At 39.1% G+C, this 20,414-nt stretch overlaps 1 non-coding gene and 3 pseudogenes across 1 annotated transcript; all 4 read right to left on the bottom strand.

Annotated features, from left to right (window-relative positions):
- Positions 1-10,308: 10,308 nt before the first annotated feature.
- Positions 10,309-13,589, bottom strand: LOC149517913 (25S ribosomal RNA; annotated as a pseudogene).
- Positions 13,590-13,820: 231 nt separating this feature from the next.
- LOC149517912 (5.8S ribosomal RNA) lies at positions 13,821-13,976 on the bottom strand. The gene has a single exon (XR_016344331.1). It is a non-coding gene; the product is annotated as a 5.8S ribosomal RNA (ribosomal RNA).
- Positions 13,977-14,266: 290 nt separating this feature from the next.
- On the bottom strand, positions 14,267-15,565 carry LOC149517911 (18S ribosomal RNA; annotated as a pseudogene).
- Positions 15,566-15,913: 348 nt separating this feature from the next.
- On the bottom strand, positions 15,914-17,690 carry LOC149517910 (18S ribosomal RNA; annotated as a pseudogene).
- Between the last annotated feature and the right edge of the window lie 2,724 nt (positions 17,691-20,414).

Below are 20,414 nucleotides of genomic sequence, written 5' to 3'. Positions count from 1 at the left end.
ATTACCTTTGATATACAAGGGTGGAAGAGAACAAAAGGTGAGGTATCCTGTTGAGAGCTTTGTAGTGAGATTAGGTAAAATACTACAAAGGGTAGAGGTTTCTATCTTAAGCCTTAGAAAGAAAAAGATAGGTTGTATTTTCAATTCAAGAATAGTGGATTGAAGCCTTGGTGTGGACAACCAAGAAGAAAGGACGTAGGTGCCTTGTGAAGAAGGACCAAACCTCTATAAATTATTGTATTTGATTTCTCTATCCTTATCTCTTTACAATTTATTGTTGCTTATATTTGATTTAGGTTCATTAATTGTTATTGTTTGCATTATATTTTCATCAAAAGTGCTTATTGTTTTAATTTCCATTCAACTATATTGAAATCATTGTTTGGGAAGAATTTGGAGAAATCCAATTCACCCTCCCTCTTGGATCACCATCTCACCTATAAAGCTAACACATTTGAACAATCATCTATTTCAAACCATTATGAACTTTTGTTTTGTCCTAAAACAATTGTTCTTCATCATACAAGCCAATTCAGAATAAAATATTACTAATTTATTAATATTTCAAAATTTTATATGTATGAGATTTAAAAATTAAATATGGTTACTGAATCAGTTCAAATAATTATTACTATTTAAACAATTATATATTTCAAATAGTTATAATCTTTTGTTTTGTCAAAATAATTATTTATGTTCATACAAGCTTATTCGGAATAAAGTAATCTAATATAATAATATTATGAAAATTAATAACTAAGAGATTTAATGGCTATGCGAACAATTCTCTATTTCAAATCGTTATGACCTTTTGTTTTGTCATAAAACAAATGTTTTTAATTCATATAAGTTTGTTTATAATAAAATAATATGAATTTATTAATATTTTGATAATTAATAAGAGATTTTAAAAAATAAATCTATATAAAACTAGTTCAATTAGTTATAACAATTTGAACAATTATTTATTTCAAACTGTTATGATCATTTGGTTTGTCATAAAACAAAATTTCTATTGATATAATCCTATTTGGAATAAAAGTAATGCTAATTTATTAATATTCTAAAAATTAATAAATAATAGATTTAAAAAATGAATTTATTGGCATGACCAGTACAAATAGTTATAATTGTTTGAACAATTATCTATTTCAAATCATTATGACCTTTTGTTTTGTCACAAAACAATTGTTTTTGTTCATACAATTGATTATGAATAACATAATTTTAATTTATTAATATTTCAAAAATTAATAAGTAAGAGATTTAAAAACTAAATCTGTTTATCAAATAAGTTCAAATAGTTATGACTATTTAAACAGTTACTTATTTCAAATCACTATAACCTTTTATTTTATTATAAAATATTTTTTTTGTATTCATAAAACCTTGTTTCAATTAAAATAATACAAATTTATTAATTTCAGACAACTAATAAGTAAATGATTTAAAAAATGAATTTGTTTACCAAATAAGTTTAAATAGTTATGACTATTTGAACAATTATATAATTCAAATCATTATGACTTTTGTTTTGTCAAACAGTCATAAATATTTGAGCTTCTCGATAAATAAATTTATTTTTTAAAACATTTATTTATTAATTTTTAGAATATTAGTAAATTAGTATTATTTTATTTCAAATAAGTTTATATGAATAGAAACAATTGGTTTATGACAAAACAAAAGGTAATAGCTATTTGAAATAGATAATTATTCAAATAGTTAAAGTATTTGAATGTGTTCTGAAAATAGATTTATTTTTTAAATTTCTACTTAGTAATTTTTGAAATATTAATAAAATTATATTATTTTATTCGAAATAAGCTTGAATGAACAAAAACAATTATTTTATGATAAAACAAAACGTCATAATGATTTGAAATAGATAATTGTTCAATTAGTTATAACTATTTGAATTTGTATGGTAAATAGATTCATTTTTAAAATTACTCATTAATTTTGGGAATATTAATAAATTAGTATTATTTTATTTTAAATAAGTTTATATGAATTGATACAATTGTTTTATGGCAAAACAAAAGGTCATAACGATTTGAAATAAATAATTACTCAAATAGTTGTGACTATTTGAACTTATTTGGTAAGCACATTTATTTAAAATTTTTTTCTTATTAATTGTCGAAATATTAATAAATTAATATTATTTTAATATGAATAAGCTTGTATGAACAAAAACAATTGTTATATGAAAAAACTAAAAGTAATAACGATTTAAAATAAATAATTGTTAAAATAATCATAACATTTAAACTTATTCGATAAACAGATCTATTTTTTAAATCTGTTACTTATTAATTGTTTAAATATTAATAGGCTCGAGCACTAGGGACAGTTGTAAGGGTTGGCGTAATAAGCATGGGAGAAATGTCCAGATCGCCCAGCCAGGACCAAGCCTGCAACATGCTCACACCTCACCTAGGTGGACCTAGGGGAGATTGGCAGATCCAAAATCTTCTAGAAGCATCCAGGATTGGTAGCATTCAGTGGGAGGACCTAGTCAACCCTAAGAATCAGGAGGAGGTCCTTAGAATCAGGGTTTAATCTATGTATTAATGTGTAAATCCCTTAATTCTTGGAATATGTAATCTTTTGATTTTAGGAAGCGGCCATAATTAGTCTTGGGCCTCAACTATAAATAAAGGGTCACCCCACCCTTAGTTGTACATCATTAGACACATTTTGTCTTTAGTAATATACAACATATTCCAACATTCTTTGATTCTCTCAAACTTGCATATTCTGCCCTTTTAGTTGGTCTAGTGCCCGCACGCTTGGTTCATAAGCTGACTTAGACATAATGAGCTCATTCTTAGTCTAAGGCTGCATGGATTTTGGTTTAAAGATCCAAGCCTATGCTAGTTAGTATCAGAGTAGGTTCTACGTGGGTTCTATTCGGTGAAGATTAGATCACACTCAAGGCATTTGCAGAAATGGCATCCCAGAGTAATGTTGCTAGCCAACAACTAGAGGCTTAGGAGTAAAGTTATGGAAGGGGGAAGAAAGCTAGTTCAAGGGACATCTAGTCTACCATGGATGGGAGTCTATTTAAGATGGAGGTGACAGTGGGTGATGTCAAGGAAAAGCTTGACGAGGTTGAGACTCACATTAAGGCATTGGACTCCATAGAGGAAAAGCTCAAAAGTGAGTTGCAAGCAGCTCTGAATGAGGCCATTAACATGATCACCCAGAGGAATAAAACCTTGGAGGCCTAGGTAGAGACCATGTGCAAGGAGATGGTGGAACTCAAGGGGGAGTTTACTGCTTGCAAGATAGCTATTAGGAATGGCATGATTACTGGAGTGTCTAAGACCTGTGTGAAGATTTCCAAGCCCAAGGAGTTTGAGGGGACTAGGATAGCCAAGGAAGTAGACAACTATCTATGGGGGATGGAATAGTACTTCTAGGCCATGGGTATGCAGGACGATGCTACTAAGGTAAGCACTGCTTCGATATATCTTACTAATGTTGCCTTATTAAGGTAGAGGCATAGGTGACATTGGCCCTAGAGATAGATGGTTTGTTGAAGAAAAGGTAATGGCCTAGACATGAGCATGGACACCCTACACTTGTGCACTGTACACCTAAAAAGGCCCATTGAGTGTGAGAAGAGGGTAAGGACCCCATGGTGTAGAAAAAAAGGTAATGGCACATTAGGCATAGAGGCGTTGCGTGCTTCAACAACTAGGATCACAGAATCCTATGTGATGCAAGTGCTGCATGCCCCAAAGGGCCAATTAAGCATAAAGACAAGGTAATGGCATGTCACCAACTAAGGCACTACTTAATTTGATAGGCATTGGTTTCATAGGAACCATATTGGGATTATGACCAGAACAAGGGATGACTATGATGTTATACCAAGAACCATCATGTACTAAGAACCATTATGTGCCAAAGACCATCAAGACAAGAGTGGGACATTGATCCGACAAGTGCGGGAGAATGTCATGGTCTACGCAGAAAGTCCTAAGCCAAGTTAGTTGATAGACTCAGCTTTTTCAAATTGGTATAGGTGAAAGACCTAGAAGGATTGAGACCAAGGTCTTAAAGGCACATACTAGGCTCAGTGAGCAAACTAGGGCCTAGGCTAAGGTGCAAGAGAATAGTGAGGTGAGTAGCCTAGTACCAAGAATGGGGACTACTCATTAGAAAGATCTAGAATGCCCTAAAAGAGTGGCATGAAAAGGTAGGCACCAAAGGCTCTAGATTAGCCTAGAGACAGGCTAGGCATACAAGTGTAGAAAAGTCTAGAGAAGCCTAGAGGTAGGCCACATGCATGGCCATTAATGGTTCTAGAAGGGCTATGTGTAGGAATAGTAATAGGTACTGTAGTGCCCAGATAAGGAAGGATTTGGAAGGCCCTAGCTTTGAGTAGAATAGTGATTAAATGGGAAATGCTCTAGAGCCTGCTAGGCATAGGTAGTCAACTAGTGTGCCTAGACTCTTCCAGACATGAGGGTCAGCATGGAGCCTGGAACCAGCTAGATTTTGCAAAGGCCTTAGCCAACCTAGGAAGTGTCTAAGGACCATGTAATGGACTAAAGGCATATAATGGCAACACACTTGGATTAATAAAGGCCATATGTGCTAGGGAGACTTAAGTATAAACAAGGGTCTTTCCTCTCATTTGTGAGAAGTTAGCAACAATAAGAGAGAAGTTAAAAGAACCAAGTCTTAAACTTAGCCATACATAGAGACTTGGGGATAGACATAGAGCATCAAGTAAATAGAAATACAATTGCTTTAACTCTCATTCTTAGTTTTCTCTCAAGCTGTTAGAGAGCCAACGGAGTGCACAACACAAACGTTTAGCATAGAGTTGGAAAAAAATGCTAACTTTGGCAGATGGATGGTAGTTTCCAACCTAAGGCTGCATAGGTGCTAAACTTTAGCCCTCTACCTATGACACATACACGGGCTTGGCTAGGCCAAGGCATTTTTATGGTTGATGAGAAGGGACCACAAGGTTGCCAAATACCCAAAATACTTGGCCAGACCAAGCTTAAGACCACTGTTTGTACTTGCATCACCTTAAAGAGCCATTACCCAATTTAGGGACTTAGTCTAAGGTCTAAGGCAACATCAGCTGTAGGCATGGGTATAAACTTGGCATAGTTGAGCTTTTTTCTCACGCATGTGAACTGATTAGGGTGATGGATGATTACAGGTCACTAGAGCAACCAGTCACCTAACAACATAGCTAGAAGGCATGCATGGCTTGGATTTTGGTCTAAGGATGTTGCCGTGGATGTATGTAATGACAAGCTCATCACACACACTTTTTCCCTTCATAAGGAGGAGAGAGGGGCCCAAACAATCAACCCCTAAAAAGCATGAGAAATTTTACAAATATTTCAATAGTAGACATTAAAGTGTCTGAAATGGAGACACTTTTTCAAATAGGCATATCTTACACTAAAGGTCTATAGGTGCCAATGGTGGTCGAGGCATGTGTTCATACCAAGGCCCAGTATGTGCCAATAGTGTTCGAGGTAACTGCTCGTACTAAAGGCCATCCTGTGCTGATGTTGATTGAGGTATATGTCTGTATCAAATCCAGGTTATGCCAATCTTGATCGAGGTATGTGCCTACACCAAAGGCCAAATCGAGGTATGTACCTACACCAAGGGCCAGCATGTGTCAATGGTGATCAAGGCAAGTGCCTGTACCAAGGGCCAAATTGTGCTGGTGATGGTTAAGGCATGTGCTTGTACCATGCAGTAGCATGTATTATTGATGGTTGAGGCCTTGGCCAAAGTTTGATTTTGGGCGACGATGCACATGTTGGGCTCAGGCATGTGCTGGCACTACATTCTTTTACCTATAGCACCATCACTAGAGTATTATCAGAGAACCTGATCAGTGGCATTGAGGGTTCTAACAGTTAAGGGTGGTGGGCTAGAGGGTGAGTGCATGATATGCAATGGGTGCTGTCCTTAGCCCTTATATTGGCCCCTTATTCCCCAATGAACCTTGACAACTCTCCCCCTTAATAAGCATAAGAGCTTTTACAAGTTCACATCTAATAACAATTCAAGTGTCTAAAATGGGGATGCTTTTTTCAAATGGCCACAAAATCTTCCATACTTTAATTTTTTAGCTAAATTTTTTTGTGGATGCCAACAAAAATACAAAGATCATGTATACCAAATTTTGGGCCAAAACTCTTAAAATAATGTCAAAATATCCTAAACCATAAAAAATTTAAAAAATCATGAAAAATAAAAAATGGTTCATCTTGCCATGAAACTTCCCATGAAGGCTTAGGAGACCATTATATGAATTTACAAGCCATGAAAATGGCATTGGCATGGCAAAAATATGAAGATGTACCTGAACCTACCTACTACCCGATCTTCGTTTGCATGGTGCGTAGCCCAAAAAACTACCATCTATATGCCTAGCTATTGTGCGACCTTAAGTAGGAAACTATCATCCCTATGCCTAAGTTAGCCTTTAACCAACTACTGTGCGTGTGCCTAACCCTTCTGAAACCTTCAGTGCCCTCGCACCTCGCTTACCTCCAAGCTTCTCTAGCCCTTTCATGCCCAACCATTTGGCCTATCTCTAAGTTAATCTAAAAGTTTCCATGCCCGCAAGCCTAGCCTATCTCCAGGAGGTTCTAGGCCTTTCTGCACCTGACTGCTTATGCCATATCTTAAGGCTTTCTAGAAGTTTCCAATGAGTAGCCTTTATCCTTATCACTGTGCAACTTACCTTGAGTGCACTCCTACGCTCTGACCTTGGCTTGACCCACACATTTGGATAAAGTAAGTGCCTTTAGGGTTTCTGTTTCAATCTTTCCTAGTTCATTACCTATATCATCATAAGCAAGTCTTATGACATGACCCTCTTGGTCTTGAACTTGTCCGTGATCTGTGATACATGCATCGAAGGTCATTTGATGTCGATGATGGTTGAGGCATGTGCATGTGTCATGGTCTATAAGCTTTTCTAGGCCTAAGGGTTCTTTTCGAGTCAAAGAGCAATTCTAGTTCTAATAGGATAGGGTTTGACATCCAAGGGGACCGGGCCTTGAGCCTTATTAGAGGCCCAGGTCACAGGAAATTAGCATAGAACAATGGTATGGGCAGCAATTAGGACTCCAAAGGCTTAGGCATAGTGTTCAAGTTTGGTAGAATTAAGCCAAGCCCAAGCGTAGTTATTGGTGAGTGATATGCAGGCATACAGCCAAACCTAAGTAAGGGCACTGATGATTGAGGTATGGGTGCATGGTTAGACCCAAGTGTGGGCACACCTGAACACAGTCCTAAGAGGATCAAATTTGGGGGCTTCTAAAAGGCAAAGTATTACAGCATAATCTTTGACAAGCTGGAATTATACTAAGCACTTGAGTTTCATAGGTTGACTAAGGCACATAGAGTCAATTACATATCTAAGGTCACATGGAGTTTGGCTTAAGATTAGAGCCCATGACACATGCACTGAGTGTCATTTGGTGCTGATGGCACTCAAGGGGCAAACAAGTTCCTTGAAAGGGATTGAAGAGTGGTGATAGGGTCATGGTACACATGCTGCACCAAGTGCCAACATTTGGCGATGGTGTTTGAGGCAATAACCCACACCAAAGGCCAACATGTGCTGATGGTGGTTGATGCATGTATCGAGACCAAGGGCCAACATGTCCCGATGATGGTCAAGGCATGTGCATGCACCACGATTCATTAGGTGTCGATGGTGGTCAAGGCATTGGCATGTGCATGTGTCATGGTTTGTAAGCTGGTCCAGGCTTAGGGGTTCTCTCTAAGTTAAGGAATAGTTCCAATTCTAGTCGGACAGGGTTCGACAGCTAGGGGAAGTAGGCCTTGAGGCATATTAGAGGCCTAGGTCATGGGGAACTAGCTCAGAACAATGGTACGGGTAGTGATCAAGACTCTAGAGGTTCATGCATGGTGCTCATGTTCAACAGAGTTGAGTCAAGCCTAAGTACGGGCACTGGTAAGTGCTTATATGAATTTACAAGCCATAAAAATGGCATTGGCTTAGCAAAAATATGAAGATGTGCCTAAACCCACCTACTACCTGATCATGGTATGCATGGTACATAGCCAAGGCCCAGGATACCTACATGTAGTGCTCAGCCCAGCATGTGCTGACGGTTTTCAAGGGAATTACCCACATAAAAGGCCAGCATGTACTGATGGTGGTCGAAGCATGTGTCAAGATGAAGCATGTGTCAAGACCAAGGGATAACATGTCCCGATGGTTGGTCAAGGAATGTGTATGTGTCACAGTTCACAAGCTGGTCTAAGCCTAATGGTTCTTTCCAAGTCAAGGAATAATTCTAGTTCTAGCAGGATAGGGTTCGACAATTAGGATGACCAAGCTTTGAGACCTACTGGAAGCCTAAGTCATGGGGAACTAGTCTAGAATAGTGGTATGGTCAGTGATCAAGACTATAGAGGCTCAGACATAATGTTCAAGTTAGGCACAATTGAGCTAAGCCCTGATGTGGGCATTGGTAAGCGCTTATATAAATTTACAAGCCATAAAAATGACATTGGCACTGTAGAAATATAAAGATGTGCCTGAGTGCACCATTACCTGATCGTAATGTGCATGGTGCATGGCCAAAGCCCAGGATACCTGCATACGATGTGTAACCTAGCATGTGCCAATGCTATTCGAGGGAATTGCTCGCATAAAGGGATAGCATGTGCCAAGTCCACTAGCCCTCATGTCCTGAAGGTGGTCAAGGCTTATGCATGTGTTACGATCCATAAGCTGGTCTAAGCCTAGGGGTTTTCTTCGAGTCTAGAAGTAATTCCAGTTCTAGCGGGATAGGGTCTGACATCTACAGGGACTAAGCCTTGAGACCTATTGGAGGCCCAGGTTATTAGGAACTAGCCCAAAACAGTGGTATGGGTAATGATCAAGATTCTTGAGGCTTAGGCATAGTATTCAAGTTTGACAAAATTGAGCCAAGCCAAGGTGGAAGAGCTGGTGAGTGATGCACAGACACACAATCAGACCTAGGTACAGGTGCATGGTCAGACCAAGGTACAAACACACCTAAACACAGTCTTAAGAGGATCAATATTTGTGGGCTTCCAGAAGGCCTAGTACTGTAGCATAATCTTTAACAAGCTGGAATTATGCTAAGCACTTGAGTTTAGTATGCTGACTTAGGTAGACAATAAGATGTAATCGATCGAGTTTAAACCAATATAGCATTAAGCTTGAGCTTAAGCTTGACTCAAAATTCAAAGCTCAAAACTTGACTCGAGCTTGACTCAAATTTTGAAGCTCAAACTTGATTGAGTTTTATTTTTTAGCTCAATTTTGACTTAAGATAGAATTTAAGCTACTCGAGCTTGCTCGATTAGGCTTGATTTTTTTATTTGACAAGAGCTTAATTAGCTATGCTTAAGCTCGAACTCGAGTTCAAGATATTTTATTAATTAAAATAATTAAAATATATTAAAATATAAAAGATCAATTAGGCTCATGAGCTACTCAAGTTAGGAATAAAAATGATCGAACTTGGCTCGATCGATAAGTCTAGCTACTCAAGTTCGAGCTTGACTCGATAATAACCAAGCCAAATTTGAATTTTATTTGAGTTGGACCCAAATAGCTAGTGAGTACTAATGTATCATTTACACCTCTAGCAAATGGAGTAAATTCCATATATAAGGTCACACGGGGTTTGGCTTAAGACCACCCGTGACATATACTCCGAGCACTATTTGGTGCTGATGGTGATCGAGGGGCAAACAAGTGCCTTAGGTGGGAGGGTCATGATACACATTCCATACCAAGTGCCAACATCTACCAAAGACGTGTTCAAGGCAACAACCTACACCAAGGCCCTATTTGCACCGACGATGGTTAAGGTAAGTGCTCACATAAAGTGCCAGCATCTGGCAATGGTGTCTGATTCAACATCTCGCACCATGGTGTTAGCATCTATATATGGTGTCTAAGGCAACAATAGGCTAGCATCTGTTGATTATGTTTGATGCGATTGCCTGCACCAACCAAGGGCCAGATGTTATCAACGGTGTTTGAGGCAACAACTTGCACTAAAAGCTAGTGTGTGCTGATGGAGTTCGAGGTAAGTGCCTGTACCAAGGGCAAGCCCTTCCCTGTAACAAATACCAAAGGTATTTGGTTGTTGTTTACTTGGACTCATAAGGGAGGGATGTCATAACCCAGCCAAATCGATTGCAATAAAGAACACCATTCATCCCCAACCCCAAAGGTATGCAGTGCAAAAAAATGAAATGAGTGGACTTTAGTGGGTGTGAAGTGGGGGAGGGATGAATCGAAGTGATGAAAGGTTGAATCTTAGTGGATCATGGTAGCAAGGCCACTCTACCACTTACAATACCTTGTCACATATTTAAGCCATCTGTAAAGGATTTTACCCACCACTCGATGGGAATTGAGCCCTAAGGAGGCCCATGTGGCTTGTCCACCATAAGGGCTACACCTACGACATGTGCCATTGAAGGCCATAGGCCCCTACTATAGGTTGGCAATAGAGCGATGGGTGTGTGCATTATTTCTAGCCTGGATTTTGACTTAGAGGTGTTCAGTCATAATCTAGTGCATGGTAGCTTCACACTACTAACTTTTCAACCAAACATGATGACCAATTGTGCAAATCAATGGTTCCTCTCATACTAGGTGTGACGCTACCATCAGTAGGGTAAAACTAACCTGTCTCATGGTAGTTTAAACCTAGCTCGTGTTTCCTAGTGGTGGGTGAACAATCTAGCACTTGGTGAATTCTACTTCAAAATGATAGGAAGAGCCAACATCAAAGAATCAAAAAGCAATGTCTCTATGAATGCTTGGTTATCATAAGCTAATTATCCCTCTGGTAACTTTTCAAATACTTCTAACTTCAAATTTTAAAGGTTTAAAGGATCGATAGGCCACACTTTCATAATTTGTATTCATACTAGAAAATAGAATCAAATGAGCTTTTACCCTTTTGTTCCACACAAGATTTCTATTCTTGTTGAGCTTATCTTAGGACACCTGCATTATCTTTTAACAAATGTGTTGCCTTAGCCAAACTCCCCACCTAACAAGGTTTTTTGCTTGGATTGATCAACCAAAGGCAGTTTTGGTTCCAAAAGAAGGGGTTATGCCCCACCTTTGATTCATGGAATAAGTAAAATAATGTTAAAAGTTATGATATTTCAATTTTGCCCAAGGGCTCCCACTTATCCTATACCTTTCAAGTCATTTCACAAAGTTGGACTCTACCAAGCTCATTCCCTTGGTTGTGGTTTTGTTGGATAGTAGATAGGGATAGTGGGAATCTTGTTAATCCATTCATGCATGTCATTAATTATATGATGAGGCATTTGGTTACCCTAAGAGAGTCATAGTTACTCCCACTATTTACCTGTACTTGGTTGAATTTCTTCACTTTGACATTCAGAGCACTGGGCAAAAATCACATTGAGTGAGCATCCGTAGGGACCATTGCAATGCTTTGTTTTAATTAAATAGTTGGATTCCCCTTGTCCATAACAGTTTTGAGCCAACTATTTGTCATATAGGAAAGACCCCTAAGGGAGCCATTCCTAATCCATCCCTTAGCTGGCATGTGATGACCCATTCTCATTGTAAGAGTAGCTCGAGTAGTGCACCAGTAGCCGATGGGTTCAAGATTGGGACCCCCATGCCTAGCCTTCAGAGCCAACCTTTTTCCTAAGGTTACAAATCCATTTTATCGACATCTTTTACCTATATTGGTTCATCGACCAGAGGCTACTCACTTTAGAGACCTGATGCGGTTATGAGTATGACTGGGCATGGCTGATAGTTGGTCCTTTGGATTTTCAAAGGTCGCCAGGGGCACATTAGACACCATGCAACGTGTAGTACTCTTTTGGTTGTTGGACCCTACCTTTGGTTAAGCCATTTCCAGGGTGGACAGGCCATTAAATAAAAAAGATAACTCTTCTTGAGGCCCCCACCAATATCTTCAGAGTCCTTAACATTGCCATTAGTCACCGCATCTTGGTTTAAGAATTTTAGCTTGATTCCCTTTTAAAGCTTGTTTTGGACGTGCTATCGAGTGAACTTTCCCCATCTTTTAGGATTGACTAACCCATGTGCAAGTGCTATTCACATAGAACCTTTCCCTTCTTTAGCCTTTAAAGTTCTTATTTGAATATTTGCTACTACCACCAAGATCTATACTAATGGTTGCTCTGCTCATGCATTGGGTTTTGTAGTGCTCCCACACCTTGCTATTCATTAAGGCTTAGCCCTTGCCCTAATAGCCATATATAGGTTGTGTGCTTAAGCACTATCCATTTTTAGGGCTAGTTGATTTAGCAGGTGAGTTATTACACACTCCTTAGTGGATTTTGACTTTTATTACCACTCCCTTATTGTCTCAATTGACCAACACCCTTTGTGGGTTCTAGGTTAGCATGCAGTTAGGCATCGTAACCTAGCTTCTAGTTCATCCTGCATCACCAGTTCTACTTAACAAAATGGCCCACTTGGAGCTCATGATTCCATGGAACGGCTCCATGGTGTAGCCTCACCCTCTTACCTATTTAAAGTTTGAGAATAGGTCAAGGGTGTTGCACCTTCGATGCCTCTAATAATTGGCTTTAATTGATACAACTTGCTAAGGGCTCTAGCTATCTTGAGAGAAACTTTAGAGGGAGCTAGCTACTAGACATTTCAATTAGTTTTTCGCCCTATACCTAAGACAGAAAAATGATTTGCATGTTAGCATTACTGTGGGCCTCCACCAGAGTTTCCTCTACCTCTGCCTCATTCAGGCACAATTCAAAAGATCAAGGTTGGTTGGTAGTGCACTTGCAAGGGATCTTGCCAATTAGTTTCCTTGCACCTTATGGTTTTTCTAGCTCGTTGACTTACACATGTTAGACTCCTTGGTTTGTGTTCCAAGATGGGCCAAATGGGAAGCCTATAGGTTGACCCTAGAAGCACATATGGGCTGACACACATCTAGATGGCATGTGTTGCATTCCATGATAGTGGCGATAATGTCTTTGTAGGCATATAAAAAGCTCGAGCTTGGGCCATTACCATGATCTACATCGATCCATGCCTCAAGTCGATTGGTGGACCAACTCTCGCCATTTCACATCCAATTGAGACGCATCTTTAGCCCTCATCTACTTCTCTACCGATAATTTCATGCACTTTTTGACTCTTTTTTTAAAGTCTTTTTCATCTTTCCCTCATGATACTTGTTCATTATTGGTCTCTTCCTTGTATTCAGCCTTGGATAGAATTTACTACCTGATTAGGGCTACATTCTTGAACAACTCGACTCATAGATAGCGACTCATGGTGTGATAGGGTCTAGGCATAATGGGGCTTTCACCCTCTTCAGTACCTCTTTCTAGTGGATTGGGCCCAGTCCACCATTAAAGATGCTTCTCTAGACTACAATTTGGACATCAAAGGTGACCAATTATCAAGTTAGGCTTTTCCCAATTCGCTCATCGTTACTAGGGGAATCTTGGTAAGTTTCTTTTGCTCTACTTATTGATATGCTTAAACTTAAAGAGTAATCTTGCCTGACCTAGGGTCAAAATGCGTGCATTGATTGAGTGATGCGAGAGGTCTGATGGGGTTTAGATGGAAAATAAATGCTCATCACTAGAGACAATGCATGCTGGGAGCTTTACCAGTAATGGTCACAACACTATCATTACTGGGGACTCACTTTTGGGCCAATGACAACTGACAAGATCATAAGAGGCCATCTTTTGCCCCTTGCTCAAAGCCTGATGGGTGGGGGGTTGGAGGGGGTGATGATGCATGACACGCAGGCAATCAGGCCCCTAGCCTAATGGCTTAGGGTTAAACTTGCATTCAAAGGCTTGATGGCTCATAGGATTCTACAATTCACACCAAGTATCATATTTCACTATGTTCTTCATCGAAGCGAGAGTCAAGATATCCATTGTTGAGAGTCATTTTGGTTTTTCATGACAAAAGGAGTCACGGTGCCACCCATGCATGTAATGTGAACCGATGACAATAGCACACACACTTTTTTTCATTTCGATCCCTTGGTGTAATTCATGCTGAGGATTCATTATTCGACCACAAGTGATGACACTGATTGTTTCATTCACCTGACAAGCAAAAAAAAGTGACCATTCTGCACACCCACAACCGAAAGAGCCTTGGAGCATAAAGGCAACCTCGCCCCATTGATGTTTTGTTAACATATTCACGTGTCATTCATTAAACAAGTTTCAACAATGATCCTTCCACAAGTTTACCTATGAAAACCTTGTTATGACTTCCTTTTCCTCTAAATGATAAAGTTTAGTGGACTTCTTAATGTGTCGTAGGCAGTAAACCATCCATGTTGCCATGATTTGAATACTTCGAGGACCATTCAATTGGTAGGAGCGACAGGTGGTGTGTACAAAGGTTAGGGATACAGTTAATACAAGTTGATAAATCACGCTTACTAGGAATTCCTTATTGAAGACTAACAATGGCAATGATCTATCCCCATCATGTTGAAATTTCAAAGATTAACCAGCCCTATCAACCAAGGCTATAAATACATTGAATACATTAGTGTATTATGTGTGTGGCCTAAAATATCTAAGGGTATCATAGACTTATTATTGCCTTAAACTTCCTTAGCCTAAAAGGCCATAGTCATTCTAAGAAGCTAGCCATGGAGGTTCACCTTCACATAGCTAGTTAGTAGGCTAAGGTCTTGTTCATTAATTGAATTAACTAAACAAATCGCTCCACCAACTAAGAATGACCATGCACTACCACCTATAGAATAAAAAAAGAGCTTTGAATCTATCAATCCTTTGTATGTCCAGACTTGGTAAGTTTCCATGTGTTGAGTCAAATTAAGCCATAGGCTCCACTATTAGTGGTGCCTTTTCATCAATTCCCTTAAGTTTTAGCCTTATGACCATACTCCACCTGAAATCCAAAGACTTTGATTCTTATAAGGTGCCAGAGGAGTCTTAAAAGTAACATCCATTGATCCTTGGTTGGCATCGTTTATGGTTAAGACTAAGACAGTATGTAATTGTCTTTGAGCCTTCAACTTCCATTCTTGATTAATGAAAACATCCTTGGCAAATGCTTTCATAGTTGTTCATCTTTCATAAATCCAAGAATTTCACCTTTGACTATGAAATACGAATGTCCTTGACTATCCCTATTAATCATTACTCCAATTGCCATAGCATCATCAAAGAACTGAATAATGGCAATAGGGGTTTCAACGATTAGAGGTGGGGGGCCAAGGGGTGTGCGCACATGATGTGTGGTGGGTGCTGGTCCTTGGCCTTTATATTAGCCCCTATCCCCCAATGAACCTTAATAACTCAGATCCCTTTAATGAGCATAAAAGCTTTTACGATTCACAATCAGTAGCCATTTAAGTGTCTTAAATGGGGACACTTTTTTCAAATGGCCATAAAATCATCTACACTAATTTTTTAGCTAAATGTTTTTATGGATGCCAACAAAAATACAAGAATTTTTCTACACATGGGATTTTGCAATTCTCACCAAGTATAACATTTTGCTACGTTTTTCATCAATGAGAGACCCGAGATATATATTACGGAGAGTCATTTTGGTTTTCCATGCAAAAAGAGTCACGGTGCCACTTACGAACACACTGGGAAAGGGATAGCAACATCACACGCTCTCTTTTTCATTATAGTTCGTTAGTGCGATATGCATCGAGGGCTCATTATTTGGCCACAGACGATGATACCAATCATTTTTCCCACTTGAGAGGTAAAACAAATTGATCATCGCACACGCCCAGGGCTAGCAAGGGCTCAGGGCATGAAGGCACGCTTGGCCTCTCAGTCCTTCATTAACACATTTGTGGGTTATTCATTGAGCAAGTTTCGATAATGATCCTTCCCCAAGTTCACCTACAAAAACATTGTTACAACTTTTCTTTCCTCTAAATGATAAGGTTCAGTGGACTTCCCATGATGTCATAGGTAGCAAACCATCCACGTCACCATGATCCAAACACTTCACTAGATATTCAATTAGTAGGATGGGCAGTGTGTAAAAAGGGCAAGGATGTAGTCAACATAAGTTGATGACTTGTACTTACTATCCCCAGCATGATGAAATTTTAAAAATTACTCAGACCTGTCAGCTAAGGCTATAGACTCATTGAATACATCAGTGTAGCACACGTGCAACGCAGAACATCTAAGGGCATCACAAACCTATTATTACCTCAAACTTTCTTAGCTTAAGTAACCATAGTCCCTCTAAGAAACTATCCACAAAGGATCACCTCTATGTAGCTAGTTAACATGCTGAGGTCCTGTTCATTAATGGATTTAACTAGACAAATCAATCCACCAACTAAGAACTACCATGCACCACCTCTCATAGAATCAAGAAAGAGCTCTCAGTTTATCAATCTTTACTATGTCTAGACCTGGTAAGTTTCCCTGTATTGAGTTAAATTAAGCCATAGGTTGCACTCTTGGTGGTGCCCTTCCATCAATTCTTGTAAGTTTTAGCCTTGTAACCATACTCCCTCTAGAACCCAAAGACTTTGATTTCTTATAAGGTGCCGACAGAGTCCTGAAAGTAACATCCATCGATCCTTGGTTGACACATTTATGGTTGAGACTAGGATGATATTTGATCATCTTCAAGCTTGAAACTTTCATTCTTGATTAATGAAAACATCCTTGGTATATGCTTTCACAATTGTTCATCTTTCATAAATCCAAAAATTTCACCTCTGACTATGAAATACGAATGCCCTCGACTGTCTTTGTTAATCATTACTTTGATCTCAAAGGCCACCATAATAGGATAGAAATCCTATGATGTTATCTTATGCTAATGTATACAAGCATAGGCCTACTTTGAGCACTCTAATTTTTTCAAAATAATAGCACTAGAGGAATGATCAATTAATTAAGGCTAGGAGCACGTCTCTAGTAGAGGGATGAGTAGATCGATGCTCACCATGGGCATACCAAATGACCCAACCCTAATTTTGACCATGAGCTTTTTAACTGCAACAACTTAAATATATCCCATTAAAATTGGTATTACCATAGCTACTAGCACCAGACTTGCTTCTAATGGATCCTTATTAAGGAATTTATATTGTACTTATTTCAATTACCAAACTCATAAAGCCCGATATTGTTATTTATTGTGACTACCACCCTATGTCAGGATTGGATAATTTTAACACTTGCTACCTTATTTGGATTTGCTAGTCATTTCTTAGGATCCCTTTTCGAAATTGAACCCTAATTCTCTGTTACCCTTCACCATCATGGTAGGCCATTATCCTACCATTAAAAGTTGATATGGTAGAAATTTGAATGATGCGTCACCGGCATAAAGGTCGTGTGATTTGTTGAGTTACTATGAATCATTAAAGCAATGGTCAAAGCCCACGTCAACCTTTTATCTAATAAATGCATCCCTTTTAGAAGTTGGGGTTTGTTGCACGTATTAACTCTAGAATTACTATGGTCATTTGAGTCAAGCTTTTGAGACTGGCAGGATCAACCACATAGCATTTTTTTAGGATGTTAACACTGCATGGGCCTCAATGCACTAACAGAGACAACATTGGCTACATGCATGGGCTTGGCCTAGCCAAGGCATTCTTATGGTCGATGAGAAAGGATCAGTAGATTACCAAATACTTGAGAGACTTAGCAAGACCAAGATTGAGATACCAACTTCTGCTGGCACCATCCTAGGGAGTTGTTGCCTAATTTAGGGACTTGGTTTGGGGTCTGGGGTAGTATCAGCCACAGATGTTACAGACTGTGTATAAGTCCCAAACCAAGAGGGTCATGGTCGGGACTTGCTAGAGATGATGCAGGTGAATTACTAGGAAGGATTGAGACCAAGGTCTTAAAGGCACATACTTTAGCCAAGTGTGCAGACCAAGGCCAAGGCTAGAGTGTAGGAGTAAACTCATGGTAAGTTGCACAATGCTAGGCATGAGGACTACTTGTTAGAAGGTTCAAGAGCACCCTAGGATGTGGCACAAGTAGTCAGACATAGAAAGGGCTAGAACCATCTAGAGATAGGCCATATACAGAGGCATGAAAGTGCCTAGAAAGCCTAAAGGTAGGCCAGGTGTATGGGCATTGAAGGTTCCAGATGGGCCGGGCATGATCATAGTGATAGGCACTGTAACACCCAAAGAAAAAGCCTCTAGAAGACCCTAACTATGAGTAGAGTGGCACTTAGATGGAGAAAACTTTAGAACCCATTAGGTGTGGGCACTTACCAAAAGTGCCCTGAATCATCCAGACCCAAAGGCTTGGTAGGTAGCCTAAAACTAGTATATCTCTAGAAAGGCCTTAGCTGACTTTGTTAAAGCTTGGAAACCTTAGAACTATCTAAAAGGCCCTTAATGGCCATACATTTGGATTCATTATAACCATAAGTACCAAAGGGGCTCAAGTATAAATAGGAGAACCTCCCTCTCATTTGTACATAAGCCATAACCAAGTGAAAACATAGAGAAGCAAGAATGTAAGCATTAGCGACATAGGCCTTGAGAGCCTTTGTAGAGAACAGATAAGGGGCTGTGTTCCAAGAGTAAGTGTACATATCCCATCAAGTCAATAAACTACTATTACCTTAACCATTTCCTTCCTAGCTTTTTCCTAAACTCCTAGGAGATTAGTTGAGTTTTAGCACAAGTGAACTGAATAATCGATTAGTGCATGGCACCTAGTTGGTTTAAAGATTAACTTAGTTATACAAATGGTAGTTTCCCACCTAAGGTTGCATGGTAGCTAGGCTTAAGCTCCCAACCCATGATAGTTGGTATTAGTGCTATTTCTAACTAGAGTTGGTATCAAAGTAAGTTTCAAACCTTGGTTACGATTGGTGTTGGTGTCAGTTTGAATGCACAGGTAGCTTGTGTGTTAATGTGTCAGTTATGCTGTAAACTTGCAGTGGGAAGTATTGTGTGGGTGATTGCTAGTTGTCGATGCCAAGAGTGGGGCATAAATATGTGTGAGTGCTCCTAAGTAAATTATGGAAAATCATTAGTTTGAGCTTTGTAATTATGGTGCGTATGAAAAAGCATGGCCAGTAACTTTCAAGTAGAGTGCATGAATGAAGTTTAAGAGGGTAACCTACCCACAAGCAAGGAGAAAAAGAGTGGTTCAAAGGATCTATTATTATCCATGTCCTCTCGGTTGGCAAAATGAAAGTTAGCCATGAGAGATTTGAAGGATCAATTTAAAGACATTGAGGATTACATCCAACAGTTAGACTTGGCATAGGAAAAACTTAAAAAAGAGATGCACAGTGTCTTAACTCAAGAGATAGAAGTGCTTATGCAACATAATGAAGCTCTAAAGGTTCAAGTGGTAGCCTTATGAGAAGAACTAGAGTAACTCAAGTAGGAGTTTGTTGCATTTCAAGTTGCATAGTTACAAACAAGGGTTTAGGACCTAGGGTGAAAGTCCTAACCCAAAGCCATTCATGAGAAGTCATTTAGCTAAAGAAGTTAACAACTTCATGTGGGGCATGGGGTAGTACTTCCTAGTGGTTAGTACAGTGGAGGAAGCCATGGCAAGCATGCTACCATGTACTTAATTAATGTGGCCTTATTGTGGTGGCATCAAAGGTACAATAACATGCAGCAAGGGTACACTACAATCACCACATGGGATCTATTTGTGAGGAACTAATAAGACAGTTTAAGCTAGAGTATCCAAAAGAAAAAGCTCAGGTAAAGCTTCACTAACTCACTCAAAAGGGAAGAGTGTGAGACTATTATCAAGAGTTCTTGAAACTATCACTTATGGTTCCTAGCATAGCCAAGCAAGAAGCTTTGTTCTACTTTTTTGACTGGTTAAAGTCATGGCCAAAAATTGAGCTAAAGTAGCATAAGGTCCAAAACTTGAGTTAGGCAATTATAGTTGCCAAATCGTTGGTTAAGTATCAACATAGCAAGTTCCTTAAGCCTAGGGGTAGTGGCTTAAGTAGGGGAGACAAGAGTAACTGCTTTTCATTAGAGGATGAGGTTAGAAGAAGCCACAACATCATAATGGAAGGGTCGAGGAGCCTAACAAGGACAAAGGTAAGAAGGCTATTACCTTTAGCTGCTTCTTATGTTCAGGATCACATATACCTAGGGATTGCCCATAATAGAAAAAGCTTGTAACCATTGTGGAGACTTATAAGGAGTTTATTGGCAAGAATAATGGTAGCAATTAGCACGTTGAGGACTCTAATGGTGTGTTAAGGCTTGGTGCTATTCGGATGAACCAAGAGGAACGAACTTCTCAAGCTCTCGATGAAGGCGATAATGGTGTGGCTACGAAAAGCCACCAGTCAAGCCAAATAGGATTAGTAGAGTGTAGTCATGAAGAGCCACTAGTTG

This window comes from Durio zibethinus, chromosome 8 (genome assembly GCF_047325235.1).
Source record: "Durio zibethinus cultivar Kanyao isolate XHJ-2024 chromosome 8, ASM4732523v1, whole genome shotgun sequence".
Lineage (NCBI taxonomy): Eukaryota > Viridiplantae > Streptophyta > Magnoliopsida > Malvales > Malvaceae > Durio > Durio zibethinus.
Note: the sequence above shows the minus strand (reverse complement) of the source record. Positions and strands in the feature narration are given on the sequence as shown.